We start from the raw sequence: 15,435 nt of genomic DNA, 5'->3' as shown, positions 1-15,435 counted from the left end.
TCAGAACGATGTCACTCATGTGAACTAGAAGAAGTAAACAGCAAGAACTTGGCCAGACAAATATATTAACAGAAAAGCCCAAATAGAATTGCTCATCAGCAATTCTGCACACAAAAGTGTTAAACTTCAACTTAATAAATAAACTATGTATATTTTTTTTTTCTTGGAGGCCTATAAAGACTGAGGTTTTGCAAATGAGTTCAAAGACAAACTATAGCCAACTCAGTGTCCACAGTTTCTTTGGAAGCAGTTTGGAACACTTGGCCAGAAGAAACAGTGCCAAATATCCAGTGTGAAGCCTATACTTTAATTTGGAAAAGCAAGAATCTGTGATTTATACCTCTGAAAGGAAAAAGTAAAAAAAAAAAAAAAAATCTAACAGTGCATTCTGTGTAGGTTTATTATTTTGCCAACAGCATGTGGGTTGGATGATGAGGTACGTTCCTGAAGATTAGACATCACCATTTTTTTAAAACAAACAAAACAGCAGGAAAAATCAAAATTCCCCTGAAGCAGAAGCAGTCCTTACAAAAGTCCAGAGATAGTGTAGATCCCTCTTAGCTCTTTTTTTCTTTTTTTTTAAATGGAAAATTCATCAAACAGTAGTGTTAATCAGCTTTGGCTAACAGACAGCATCCTTGCTTTCCAGTCAAGCGTAATTAGAGGCACAGTGTCAACTGGTCATTTATTAGGTTGTGTAAAGCTCTATGGACACACATTATTTTTGTGACATCAAAAAATTCTCATGAAAAATGATGCTGTTTAATATAACATCACCCTGGTTTTTTCTCCTTTTAAGTGCAACAGCTTCACTAATTCCATGGAAACTAAGGAGTGTTCTTGTGAATAAATGCACACTGAACATGAGTAGCGTAGCTCCAATGACAAGATCAACTGATTACTGAATATCAAGCTGAGTAGGTGGTGAGACACTAATCTATGTGTTCAAAGATAGTATCCTTTGTGGTATAACAAAGGGAATGGGATCTTGATCTACTTAAATATTAAGTGATGAAATTTAAGAAGATCTCTATAATTACTGTGACAATATTGCCATCACAGAATTGTCCAACAAGAATTCTTCAAGACTCCTAAACTATCATAATCCCCTTAATAGCAGGGGATCTACAAATATGTTCACAATAGAACCTCAAGAAATTATTCAAAATTTGGGCAGATGTTATGGTTAAAAACGGAAAATTGTTTCCTGGAGACGAATCTTTTTCATTGGCATGACTTCTAGTCACCAAAGGCCTATTCTAAGACTGCAAATTAAATGTAAAAATAAATATATCATCATTGTGCAACAAGACAGCCCTGCTAAAAAAAAGAAGAAAAATGTACATGAAATCATAGAGGACGAAAAAATGCATTTCTGCAGCCTGTAAAATATCACCTATTGCTGAAAAAAAAAACCACTTAGAGGTTGCACGTTACAAGATCTTCCTTCTGGGTTTATTGCCAGTCACTTCAAAAATACATTTCTTTAAATTTGCCTTTAAATGATCCTAGTTAGAATATATATAATCCTAGTTAGAAAGGTGAAATTTAGGTAACAATAAACGGCACTTATTCCAGGTGCCTGTTGTAATGCCACTCACAGTCTTCAAATCCCTAAAATGTATCTGGATTTCAACGCATCACTATACAGATGTCACTGTCTTCCTTAGAGGTACTGCCCATTAATGGATAAATGAGTAATCTTCATCTCCTTTAACATTACCCAGGGCAGAAAGCATTCAGGCAATGTAAAGAGACTTTTTTCCCAGCTATAAATCAGGATGTATCCTTATTGAAATCTTAGCTCTGCCCACAGTTTCTCTCCACTGAGCCTTATATTTTGTGAATCACTGCGATTACTCTGGATGTAGTTTCCATGAGGGCTCTCATCTTTAATTTTTTTGTCCCTAATAAAGTGGTCACATTTCAACTTTTGCCTCCTACAGCAGGATTTATAGAAAGTATTATGAAGACTAAAACACTCCATGAGTTTCTGAAGTGTAGATGGAAAGAGTATTTACTATTACTCTGGGAGAGAAAAAGAAGCAATATAAAAAATGATTCACAAGGACAAAAACCGATTTGTTAATCGGGGGAAGGAGGAAAAGATGCCTTCCACAGACACATCATGCCATTTTCTTCTTCTACATATCTTCTCTTCCATATTCTTTGGGTGGTATACTGGGTGTAGAAGATGTAGTACAGCAAGTATTACGTTATTCTGAAATGAGGTAATGGAATATAACACAGAAGTGTAACACATCAACATGACACATTCTTATAGAAATACATGTGTCTGTCTTCACAGCAACTGGATTTTTCTTATTTGTGTAAATTTCACAAACTGCATCTTCCTCCTCTTTTTTTTTTTTTTCCCTTTTGTTTCGTGTTCAATTTTGTATTACTTTCCTAGGACATTTTAAACCAAGATTATGTCCCACTGGCAAATCTTTCTATAGAAATATGATAGTCGCCAGGGGAACAATATCATTTGGATGAAATAAGACTCCCTAAGGAACACCTGAAGAGCTGGAAAATCTATAAAGTTCTTACTGAAAGGTAACTCAACTTGTGATTTTGTCTTTTAAAGTAAAATGTTAGGGATGTTCTATAGATATGGAGCATTTCTCATTATGGGAATGAGAAGATCAATGCTTTCTTAGGCTATCAATACATGTTTGTAATTCAGCAATAATTCTTCCAGTGAATTTCATATTCCCATTGAAATATCTTTACTTGTTTTAAACAAGGCAAGAATTACAAAATAATACTATGCTGACAAGATCTAAAAATAAAGTTGCTTGGCAATTGTGTTAAAATAAGCTCTGCTGCTAGCTTGATGTAAATAGAAGGGAAAACATATCCTAAAAATGTCTTCTATTGCCTCTGGGCATAGTCATCCAGGTGGAGATATGGCACCTGCTCTTCTTTAAGTCATTTATGAGTTCTGTAAAAAAAAAAGAAATCTCTGGAGAGCACATCCTTATCAGTAGAGAAGAGGTCAGTCCTGCTCTGTTTCTGTTTTGGTATCTCTGCATAGCTTTGTGGTTGATGCTGCAATAAGAATTACTGACACCCACAGCAAATAGCTGTTTCTCGCTCTGACACCAAACTTTTGGCATTAGACCTGCACAGTAGTTTACCCACATGTGAAATCAGAGTAAAGATTCTGACCTCTCTTAAAACCAGTCGGAGATTTACTGCTGAAAAGCACTATGTGTAAATTAGGTAGAAAACTTCATACCTACTAGCATGTGTAAAAAGAGCCCAAACTCCACTGGCTTGTCAATTCTTATCAAGAGACACAGTCCTGTGACACTCATTTCTGTCTGAACTTCCCTCAAAGTGGCCAGTGAGACCTCATTGACCACCAGACAGTTTATGTCAGCAAAATTTTCCCTGGCTTCAAAGGCATCTCTTATGTTCTGAATTAAGAATTATCCCTGGTGACGAATGTAAAAGTCTGTGATGAGGAAATAAGACACAAGGATGATAATAACAGAAGGCTTGGCATTTTCTAGTTTCAGTGACGGGTTGGAAAAATGAATATTCTTCTCTGGCAGAGGTCAATACAAAAAAATCCTTCTTTCAATCCAATTTAGTGGGCTGAACGCTACCAGGACAGTCCACGAGGGCCATGCAGAAATGCCAGGACCTGCACACAGTCAGGAGGAGCAGAACCTGCTGGTACTATGTTATGCACAGGAAAAGAGCTGCCCCTGGTACAGGAGACCGGCTGATATTACACGAGCCATCTACATGGCCATCCAGCCTCCTCGTCCTGAGGCCAGCTCTTCCTGGTGACTAGCTGAATGGCAGCGTGCCTTGGGTGTTTCGACCCAAGAGCATGCTGTTCAGTGGCAGATGCTTCCCCTCTCTCCCGTGTTTACCCTGTAACATTTGCCTGTGTGTCACACAGCAGTGGAGGCAAAGTGCTTAGTCAGGAAGTTTATAGCATTCTTCATTAAGAATTCACATAGAGAGAAAATTAAACCTGACTAGGAACCTAATGAGCTATTTTGTAATTTGATGAAACAGTGTGACCTGCCAAGGGACTTAGTCCAAGGAGTTTTGTGTGCTAATGCGATGCTAAGCATAAGAAGGACTTCAGGGATACCAACTTCTCTTTGGTGCCTTGCTTACCATTGAAACTAGGTGGAAATAATTAACACCAATCATACTAAAGAAATGGAAGACCAAAAGCTATCTAGGGGACAGATACAGTGCTCAGGATGAGAACCTGTGGTATCCAACACTGTCACTGGCAAGTGATTAGGTCTTTCGCAAATCTTAGTAAGATTCTCACATCTCCAGCTATCTTCTGGCACATCTTGCTTAAACACTGAGCACTGGGTGACTGAAAAACACTGTATAGATGGAATAATACTGAGAAACGAGAAAAAAAAAAACCAAACCAAAAAACAAGAGGAGGAGCTGCCAGCACTTTGGCTAGCGTTATTGGAATGCAAAGCAATGCCTCTTCCCTGTAACTTTTTAACTAATGCAAATATTTTAGTACTATCCATATTTTAAGTGGATAAAGTTCTTCATGATTCATGATGAATCAGAAGATGTAGTTGCCCTGTGCTGTGCTCAGGTATGGTGCGAAAGTGAAGTAGAAAGTGCCATGAAGTCATAATAATATGCTTCATTTACAGACCTCTTTTCACCCCCAACGTTTCAAAGCCTTGCCAGTACGAATTAATTAAAATCTTGCAAGAGCTATTTGAGTTGGGCAAGGACTATTACATTATTTTATCAGTCAGTAAACGTGGAGACCCTGAAGGCTAGATTGAGCCTGACTGCTTTAGGCACTCAATTTATTTATTGCAACATCTGAAAAAATTAGGTCTTGGCTCCAGCAGAATGATTCAGATCACTTAAAGCAGGTGCCTACGCAAACTAGGCAAGAAATGCAGAGACGGATGCCTTTGAAGTAGCACCCAAGTGATGTTCACACTTTTCTCCATCAACTGAATGGTGAGCTGTGAGGCCTTCATGGGATGATTTAGTGTGGTTGCACGCAGCCACTCTGGTGTAGGCACTAGGAAATATTATTCTCAGGAGTGTGACTGGGTAGGTGCTTGATTCAAGGCTCAACGGTGCGTAATCTTGCTTTCATGGGAATCAAATTGCAAATTCCCCTCTAAAGGGCAAGCACTTGTGTTGTGGTTAAGTGGGAAGAGAAAGCACAAGATATTAATAGTTTGAGCACTTATCCAGAAAAACTAGAAAACTGGAGATCTAAGCTGTCCAGCTGGAGGGGGTCTGACTTGAGCATCTACATTTGCTTGGATTACACCAGGCTACAGGTAAGGCTGGAATGGAAGTTCTACTCCTTAAAAAACAGAAGCACAAGATGCAGAAGACAGAGAGTTTCAGCCCAGTGGAAGAGGATGCCTTTTGCTTCTAAATTTTGTGTTTTAGAGCTCTCTATCAGATAAATGGCATGCATTGAGTAAGGCCAGAGAACAGGCATTCCCTCATGCCTCAGGCTTAGCTGGCACTTAGGAATACCCATGTGTATCCACCCTGCCAGACAAACTTGCCACTCCCCTGTATCCTAGTGTCCAGCTCCTCCACACTCTGCACTTGTTAGCTGACCGTTAAGGAGCCGTTTGTTCTATCCAAGAGCAAAGCTGGGCACGGCCAAGATGACAGTCTGTTCCAGACTTTGCTCCAGGAATGCTCTAGACATGTACCACAAAACTCTGTCTCTTTACCTGGTGCAATATTACAATGGTAGTCTGAGGCCCCCAAAATGCAGTATCCTTCCTGTCACTTCGCTTACCAGAGCACACAGGAAGAAGATGGCTGCAGAAAAGCACCTATTTGGACACCTGCGTTGGGAAAAATACTCAGAAATAATAGTATTTGTACTCCAGGGCTACAGGAAGATGTTGCCCAGTGGACATTAGGATCAAGGGCTGCATGGTGTGGATCCGTCTACTTCAGAAATTCCCAGCTCTCAGCTATGTGAACACAAGCCAGCGTGTAACAAGCAGTCCAGAGACATAAACTCTCCTTCTGATTCGGCCCACAAAACCAATATAAACATGCCCCAAATTTCTCTTGCTGAGGTGTTCCGTGCTAGCTCAACATGACCTAAAACTGGTGGATTTGGTCAGAATGTGACTTAAAGGAGTGGAACCTTTTCAACATCTGGCGAGATTTTAGCAGCTCCTCACCCACTTGTGAGTCACGATGGACTGCCAGGAGCTGTCAGTCACAGAACACATGTGAAAACACACGCTTATATGGTCAAGTTACTCTTAATTTCAACAGTCCATTGCAGGTTCTTCTTCAGATTAAATGGACCAAGACATTCTCTGGGACTTAGACACATACAGTTTGTTCTCACAGAGACTTAAGTTGACTCATGGATGGTCAGAATTACATGCACTTACTTCTTCAGACTATGAAGCATCTCAGAAACAGAGCTGAGAAAAAGTCTCAGAATTCCCAAACCTGGGCTTGAGGTTGATTTATTATATTTTTTACCTGCTAGAGTGTTTTTTTCCCTTTGATCTCAGCAAGACTTTACCCAGATTAACAACAGAGAAGGAGAATGTGGGTTAACATAGACTGCTCTACCCCACTCCTTAGCATAAGAGTGTGTCCTACTAGCGTTTTAGCAATCTGTGCTTTTATGCACGAACTTGTACAACTGACTTGGCTGAACTTTTAATGGGTAGGCTTCTAGTGTGGGAGGAAATGTTAAACATGGCTTATTGCTTCTTAGAATTACACACCCAAATGCCATACTTCCATCCATAGTTCTCAGGCATCTAACTGCTTTGCTATCTACCACAGCGCACTGTATCACAAATAGGATCTTCCTTACTGCCTGAAGTAATGTCATGATGTGCTGTAGGAGCCAGAAAATGCTGGGTTAGCAAAATGCATGCATTGCTTCAGATTGCAGTGTATTTATTTAAGAGGAGATCAGGCAACAACCATTAATTTCGGTGCAATAGATTTCTCTGCTCTCCCTGTTTAAGGAGATGTTGTCTCACCAGATCAAATCAATGAAATTACGACAGATCACCTAGTGTACTGAAAACAGACAATATCTGCCTAGCGTCTTGGAAAAGCATCCCTTTATCAAATGCCTCCACTTTCTGTCTGCCTCATCTCTACCATTCAGTCTGTTCTGCTGGAAATAAAGAAGTTTAAGTTTTCCAATGTACTTGGCACATTCAGAAGTTCATTGGGGCAGTCGTGCACAGGCGCACGTATTGACTTCTGTGCTAGCCACAAATTTGGCACCACCATGCCAAAGAAGACGTGCTATTGTCCTTGGGTGCACTTCTGAAGGCCACGTGTGGGGCACACACAACTCCACCCTCAGATGAGGTGGGAAACCTGTTCTAAGTGGTTTTGAGGTTTTGTTAAGAAGCAAAACAGGAAATATGTGTGAATCTGGTGTTTAACCATTATTTAAACTTGCTGCTCTCTCAGAGTTGTTGTTTTGGGTTGTTTTTTTTTTTAAAAATTAGGAACAAATAAATATCAGAATGACAAACATTCTGCAACTGACCACGTCCCAGTTCTGGGATAAGTCCAAGGTTTTCTGGTTTAGACTAGACTTCAGTCAGCAAAAAGAACCTGGAGTAGTCCAGAGATTTTTTTTTTCCTTTTTAAGGCAAACCAAGCAGCTCAAAGGCTGTGTCAACTCACTTAAATGTTCTTTATGCCAACTAATTGTAGCTGACCCAGAAAATGACGCTGAGTATTGCTCCCTTCCCTGAATACACTGGAGGCAAGGAAGACTAAAGACACAAGGCTGAAACGGCAGCTCTGTGCCACCTGGAGAGAATCTCTATTCTCAGCCTAGATGCTTGGGAATGGAGGAAGGACCACTGAGTTGAGTCTAAAAATCAGTGAATATTAAAGTGCACATATCGGTGGTATGAGGACCATCGGCACAAGAACACCTATCCTAACGTGCTGACCCCCATGCTTAGTATCACTATCATTGCTCAGGGCATCAAGTGCCCTTGTCCGTTTTGTCACCAACCTTTTCTCTGGAAATTATGAAAACCACAAGAGCTGGTTTTATAGCCTTAGTAATGCGAGTTCTCCCCAGCTCTGAGAAAGCTATAGAGAAACCATCAAGTCATCTCTGGAGCCTGGGAACGGGAAACCTGCCATTTCTGGCCTCAATATAGAACCTAACAGCAAAATCCGCCACCACCAGAACAGCACACTGCTGTGTTTTGTGGTACATTGCTGATTCACGTCACATGACACTACTGAGCAACCTCTGCCGATATGTCTCCACAACTCTCTTTCTAGTGCTGTACAACACTGGGTTTGGGACCGATTCTGTGATGAGATATAGTGATGTCATTCACAAAAAAAAAGTGCCCTAAAAAAATTGAATTACCAATACGTATAATATAAGCAGGCTGAGCTTTATCTTGCAAATGAGATCAATCAGACAAGTTTCTCACAATTTGTTTGCAGTTTATTTATGCTGCCTGCATGTGCTGAGTAAAGCACCAGAAATGTTCTTCCTGCTGCTCCAGCATCACTCTGATATCAGTACTTTGATTTGATTTTCTGTCACTGCACTCGCAGATTAAATTTCAGCCACTGACCCACGGCTTGATAGCTCATTAGCAAATCCCTCTGGGCCATCTAGTCCTGCCCTTGCTTGACAGTTAACTCTGCATTGCACATACTGCTGAAGCCTCCTGAAATCAGCGCCGCCCCATGTGAAACCTCGGTCAGACTCAGTCCTGCTGCAGAAGCCTACCCATGCCCAGCTTCATGTTTTCAATGACAAATCACTAATGATTCCTATTATGAGTCCTTGGGTCTTTTCAAGTCTTTGAAGTTGTATTAAAACTCTTCTATGGACAGTCAAAGCTTTTCTTTCCCACCTCTCCCTCAGCCCTTGATCTACAGGGGAATTATTCTGACTTCCTACTTCATGAAACCTTGAAACAGGGCATTCTTACTCCTTTTGTTGTTCTGCATCGTTATTGCAATCAGGCAGACTAAGGCAGCTGGGGTAATGCTCTGTCAGCTTTCTTTTGCTGCGGTACATGAATACAAGCCTCTCGGTAGGCAGTGGAAATGGACAGGCAGCCTCAGATCACGCTCTGCAGGTCACAGACCTCAACACTCATTTCTGCAGTTGGGCTAGATGGGACACAGGTTGCCCTGAGTGTTTTACAATCTCACTCACCGGCAGATATCTTGAGCTCAGCTCTTCCTATTCCAAACTCTGCATCACAGTGACCATCAGGTTAATACAGCCACTGCTTCATTTTATTTCCTCCATTGATATGAGCAGATCTCTTGCCTTGAATCTAGATTATCAACATTTTGAGCAAGAAATTATATTGTGTATAGTCCAGAGCTATAGTACACACTTTCCCTTCTAACTCTTCTTTAAACCTCCACTTACACCAGTATCCAACCTGTGCACTGTCAAAATCTTAATCCACCCTTCTTCCTCCAAGCTAAGGAAATCTCTACAAATGCTGAACCAAGACTGCATTCGGCACCTGACAAGTAAAGCCCAGATGCAGGGACTCTGGTGCACTCCTGCCAAGGCCATGGATGGGACTTCCCAGACCCACAATCTCTTCTTGACTTGTCAGAAACTTCACTCCAGAAGTCAACTTCACTGATTTTAATGAGAATACACTTGATTTACACCAGGACGAGATGAGAATTCCTCCACAATTCTTTATTGCCTTTTAAAGCCAAGAGCCCAGCAGAAGCCAATTGTCCCTGATGCGAAGCTGCTGCACACCCAATGTGGAATCTGCAGAACTCCATAAACCAGTAGTGGTCTAAATAAAAACTTCAAACAAGACATTCTCATATTGGCCAGAAAGAGTGAAGATAAATAGCTTAGAGCCGCCAAGTTGTAAAGGAAGAACTGCTTGACTGCTGGACAGAGAGCAAAGTAAGAGGCAGAAATTAGGCAGGGTGCCGGGAGACTTGTAACACTCCCAAAAAGAAAAAGGGTCGCAGCACTTAATTTGATTAATTCATCACTGGTCCAAAAGACTTTGTATTGAGCCTCAGGCAGCACAATAAACACACAATCATTAAGAGAGGAAATAAAAGATTGTTTGGGTGGTAAATACTCTAGCTCCCTCTCCTATTACAGCTTCCTTCTTGTTTCTTCTCTCCTTGGTCAGTGCTAACTTTGGAAATGACACAGGAAGCAAGTGTTGCACTAAAGCAACAAAACCCATTGTATTTCAAATGCCTTGGTGAAAACACTTTCAAGGAAAGCTTTAACTTGCTTTCCCCATCGTTTTTATTTTCCTTCAATCGTTCATTCCTCTAGAAAATGCTGAGGACAGAACATACTAGCAGTCATGCTAACTTGGCGTCCTTTTCCCAAGACTGGTGGAATACTTAGTGGAAAACAACAAGAAGGACGTTTATTCTAAGGGGACCAAATGATGCTTTTGGAGGTTTCAGTTGTACTCGTCAGCATGCAAGGGCCTAAAGAGCTGTTTTGATTAATGTAACTGTATTTACAAATAATGGTATTTTGTAAAGCTTTGGTGCTAACTTTTATGAGCCAGATGGTACAAACACACACACCATAACCGTACAGTGCCTATCCCTCATCATAGGACATAGGGGAAGGGTACAATTCCTCTCCAGCAGTGAGGCTAGAAAAATTTGCAGGTGCTTGAAGTTATGTAGGAGCTTCGGGTGTCTGAGGTAATGACAGCAGAGGCAGAGCTACAGGAAACGAGGCTAACTAGTACCCCATACACCTTCAGAAAGTGAAGTTCAAGTCTGACTCTTCTTCCATCTTCTTCAAGTGCTGCCTCGGCTCTCATGCTGCATTTACTGGACATTACTGTGTATCAGAACTCATCATGGATCTGTACAGCACAAAATAGCTTTTATCTCATTTTCCCAGACAAATATTGAGGTTTACTGAAAATTAGGCACTCTTCCGCATTCATATGAGAAAACTATGATATGGAAGATTGAACTCCACACCCTAGAAGACACATCAGCCTGTGCCTACATCTGTGCACACAATGCTATATGACACCTCGGTCCCGTTGAGTGAAATGCCACTACTAAAGAATGCAAGCTGACTTCTATGAGTACTTGAATTGATATCTAATGAATTTCATTTATCCCCTCATCGTCATTTCTCCTCCCTTGTTTCAGTATGCAAAGGTGCATCTGCAAGTATGTGTGCAACATCCAACCAATCAGACATTCACTTTATCTCTTAGCTGGCCAGATGAGAAAATGTTCATCAAATATAGAGTTGGACCACTGTTTCCCCTGTTACAGAAATAATGTATCCACTGCAAAATAATGAAACAACTCTGTGAGTCTTGAGCTGTAAATATCTATCTATCTATCTATCTATCTATCTATCTATCTATCTATCTATCTATCTATCGATGTGTGTGTGTGTGTGTGTGTGTGAAGTACTACTATACTGAAATCAGAAAAAAAAGATTAATAGAGCTGTCAGCAAACCTTATTCTCCATCATTTTCAGTATACATTCAGAAGAACAAATACGCTTACCCACTACCAAAACACAAATCAGTTCTTGGTGTAAAACTGTGGCTGATTAAAGGCTTTATGGTAATAGTCCAGAACTGCATATGCTGTTTCTTTAGGAAAAAAAACAACTAAACAATACTCCCCTCAAACCAAAACAAAACTCATGATGGCTTTGCCAATATTCCAACATGTTTGTTTTTGCTCATAGTGAGTCCTGTTTTAAATCATAGTAATGTATTTGACTTCTGAGAGGGGATGAACCAGAGATTTATTCAGTGCTGTGTGGCAATGGACCGTTCTGGCAGGAAACTAAGCCATGGAGGGGAGTTTTTTCACGGAAGAAATCTCATCTGGATAAACGACACTCCTTAGCAGAGCATGTTTACTTATATGTGTGTTTGTACTGACATCAAATGAATGCTGTTCATTAATTTGGTTGTCACTTCTCCTCCCTTCCTCCAGTATTGCTCCTGCTCTCCCTTTGGAAGTTTTAATCACCCAATGTAAAGCTTTTTAAAAGGAACAAAGGCACTTTTAAGATAAAGACACTAGAAAATAGCTTTAAATAAATACAATATATAGTCATAAATCTAATAAGCATGGTTTATATATGTATGCACGCACAGCACAGCCCCTTTTTTTCTCCTTTTGGTCATAGGCACAAACACCACTCCGTGTGTGATGCTAATCCTCCATCTAAAGTTGATACTGATTCTATCAGAGTTACATCAGCACCATACAGACTATCTGAGGAGAAAAGGTTGAATCAGAAGAAATTCAGCTTGTAGCACTGCCGGACATAGAGGAGGAAAGGCCTGGAGGGGCTTGTAGGTAAGTTAAGCATTAATTTGTAAAGCATGTTTGTCACGCTAACTATCCAGCACTCGGAGACGGATGATTACCGCCTTCTTAATAGCTGCATATGATTAACTTTCTATTTCTGTAAATTTACTGAGCAGGGTGTCTGTGCTATATCTGATGAAATCCATGTACTTATTAGATGTTTTTTGAGACATGATGTCCAATAAGTAAGCAAGGCAATCTGTGTATAATCATAGGTTTAAAAAATAGAAACAGAAATACAGTGAGTATAAGGTAGCATAAGCCTTGATTAGTCTCACTACAAAGAAAAATGGAAATACAGTCCTGCATACAGTGACTTTTAACCTCACCTAAATCCTGGCCTGGAACGATTGCAACTGGGACGTAATGAGGCAGCCTGTATACATAAATTGTCATCTTATGAATACACCTTAAAATGTAAGGAAAATGTGCTTTTCCTTATTTGCCCACTTAAGGAAATAGGGATGAGGTAACCATTCCTGCTCTTTTCCAAAGCACAAGCTACGGCATCAAAACTGCTTATCAGCAATGCAAATCTCTCCTTCCTTTATGAACGAAAAGGAGGCAGCAGCATGGAGATGAGGAGTTTGCTATGAGGTTTTCTTTAAAACACAGCTCTGCTCTCAGTCTCCCCAGCCCAGCTGTGGCGCCAATCTGTGGCCTCTCCCCGGGTCCCTCCTTTGGGGCTTTACTAACTACTGGGGAGCAGATGAAAGGATCAGCCATCCAGATGTGCGCAGTGCCTCAGGTCACGGAGTGCCACAGGGGTCCCAACAATGGTTTGCAAACACGCGAGGTGCACCTTTGGCTGTGGGGAGTGGAAGGAGGGAGTCAATTGAGTCAATGATTGGTGCACAGAGCTTGAAAGCTCAGCTTAGGTTGTGCTCAAGTGACAATGTGACTGTGGCAAGGCAGGATTTGAAACTCTTTCTATTGTAACCTTGCCTGTAGGCCAGACTAATGCCACTGGATTAGTATTCTGCATTAGACAAAGAGGAAAATAGGGTTTAATCAATTTTGATTAATTAATCCTGTGCCAGCAGTGCAACTAGCTTGTTCAGAAAGTAAGAAGTATAACTCTTCTCTTGAAGTCCTATTCTTGTAAACTCAGACTTTAAGGTTATATGGCAGGACTGTCTTCCACCGTATACGTGACCACTAGATAGCACCAGCTAGCACTGATCTTTTCAGAGATGGCTATCTGCTGCTACTACAACATGGATAATAATAGTAAAAACGACAAAAATACAATGGTGCCTGCACCAGCACACTACACTGAAGCAAACTGCAATGCCTGAACGCCGAAGAGGACTAAATGGTTCTCTCATCACTCTTTTCAGAGATATCTCTACTGAGTGTGGGTGGGTTTTGCTCCATATTTTGTCTGCGGCAACATACATGAAGCTGTAAATGGCATTACTGAGCACGCCAAAGTGCCCATGCAATAAAGATAACACTGAAATTGTGATACAAATCTATTTTCAGATTTCATCTGAATATTCAGGATGCTTCCTCTTATCTCTGTTACGTGTTATATTTTATTGAGAAAGATGACAAATACCAAATGCCAAGAGCAATCAGGCTATGGAAATTGCCTCCTGGGACAGAGCTATAGGGCTTTTTTTCATTCTTTTACCTTTTATTTTTACGATTAGTCAATCACTATTTGTTCACCTCAGGCAAACGCAAGGTGAATTAGAAGAAAGAAGGTCAATGTTGTCATAGAAGTTTGATCCCTCCTCAGTGTGAACCAGTTAATATCTGTGCCTAAACTCAAGTATGGACCTCTGCTGGGAATCCCAATGACGGTCAAAGGCAGAGAGGAGAAAGAAAAAATGCTGCACTGTGATATTAGACAGTCATAAGCAGACAGATGTTCCTGGGCTTTAATGAGCAGTCTTGGCTCCAGGCTTTTCTTGGCAGGGCTGTTTAGTTTTAGTATTTTTCCTTGTAGTGCAAGGTATGGCTCTGGTTAGCTGGCTCTGCTTAACTAACTGCTGATGACTTTTCCATCTAAATAATAGCTTGACAATGAAGAAACCATCTTATAATCTGGCTTGATGGATTAGGTCATGGGGAATGATGTGCAGTTGCAATCATGAGAAATAAAATAAATAAAAATAATAATTTGAGTTTAAATGAGAACCAGTTTTAAAAGTTTAAACAGCAAAGCTGATGGAGCTCCTGCTGCAAGTTTTATTACTACATCTGATTTTTTTATTGTCATGGACAAAAACCAAAGGGAAAATAACATGAAAAGGGCTTTTTATTTACAATTCTATTTCCAAGCCAGCGTGGTGGGGATCATGCCCCTGCTTTGGAAATTCATTTGGGTTCAGTGGTACTGAGAATTTTCTCTTGAAAATTTGCTATGTCGAAGTGAAAAATATTAAATAGGAAAGTACAAATTTAGCAAACATCTTCTGTTCAGAAAGCAAAAAAGCTACAAATCCAATGGTTATCAAACTGTGAAATCAGTAACTTCCACTAAAAAAATGAGAAACAGCCTTGTTAACAATTTTGAAGACTTTTAACCCTTACCTGCTAGGATAATAGTTACTATAGCCTCTGGTGGAGACCAATTTTATTCTTTGTCAGGGATGTAGTAAGCCTACGATAACCAGTGACTGAACTCAGTCTGTTTTCCAGTATTTCTGGGTGTATCATTTCTGGGTTTCACAACTGGCAAGATATAATACAATATAAGAAGTGAGAACATAAGGGATAAGGGATAAGGTCTCATTTTAGATTGCTTTTCATTGCTATAGTCCAGATCCAGTCGCAGTGAAATAAATGTAAATGTCTAGGTGACTTAAACTTGAGCAGTCTTTGGATCTCAATCAATTACAACTCAATAAAAAACTTAAAAGCCCTCCATTGGCAGGTTAAACAAATTCTCCGCTCCCTCTGTGTTCTCAGCTGATTCTCTTCATTTTAGAGGCTATGAATTACGCTTCTTTGAAGATCATTTTTAGCACATCAGATTCTCATCCAGCACTGGCTGTTTCAGTAAAGATTACCCTTTTTCAGAACCGAGTGCGGAATCCGCTTTGTGATAAATATCTGATGCTGTAGG

The 15,435-nt window shown here is 40.4% G+C and overlaps 1 protein-coding gene across 3 annotated transcripts in view; it reads right to left on the bottom strand.

The window, feature by feature from the left end:
* Positions 1-15,435, bottom strand: part of SETBP1 (SET binding protein 1) — a 264,554-nt gene that overhangs the window by 64,380 nt on the left and 184,739 nt on the right. The gene's annotated exons all lie outside the window — the stretch shown is intronic.

This window comes from Cuculus canorus, chromosome Z, assembly GCF_017976375.1.
Source record: "Cuculus canorus isolate bCucCan1 chromosome Z, bCucCan1.pri, whole genome shotgun sequence".
In the NCBI taxonomy this organism is placed as follows: Eukaryota; Metazoa; Chordata; class Aves; order Cuculiformes; family Cuculidae; genus Cuculus; species Cuculus canorus.
Note: the sequence above shows the minus strand (reverse complement) of the source record. Positions and strands in the feature narration are given on the sequence as shown.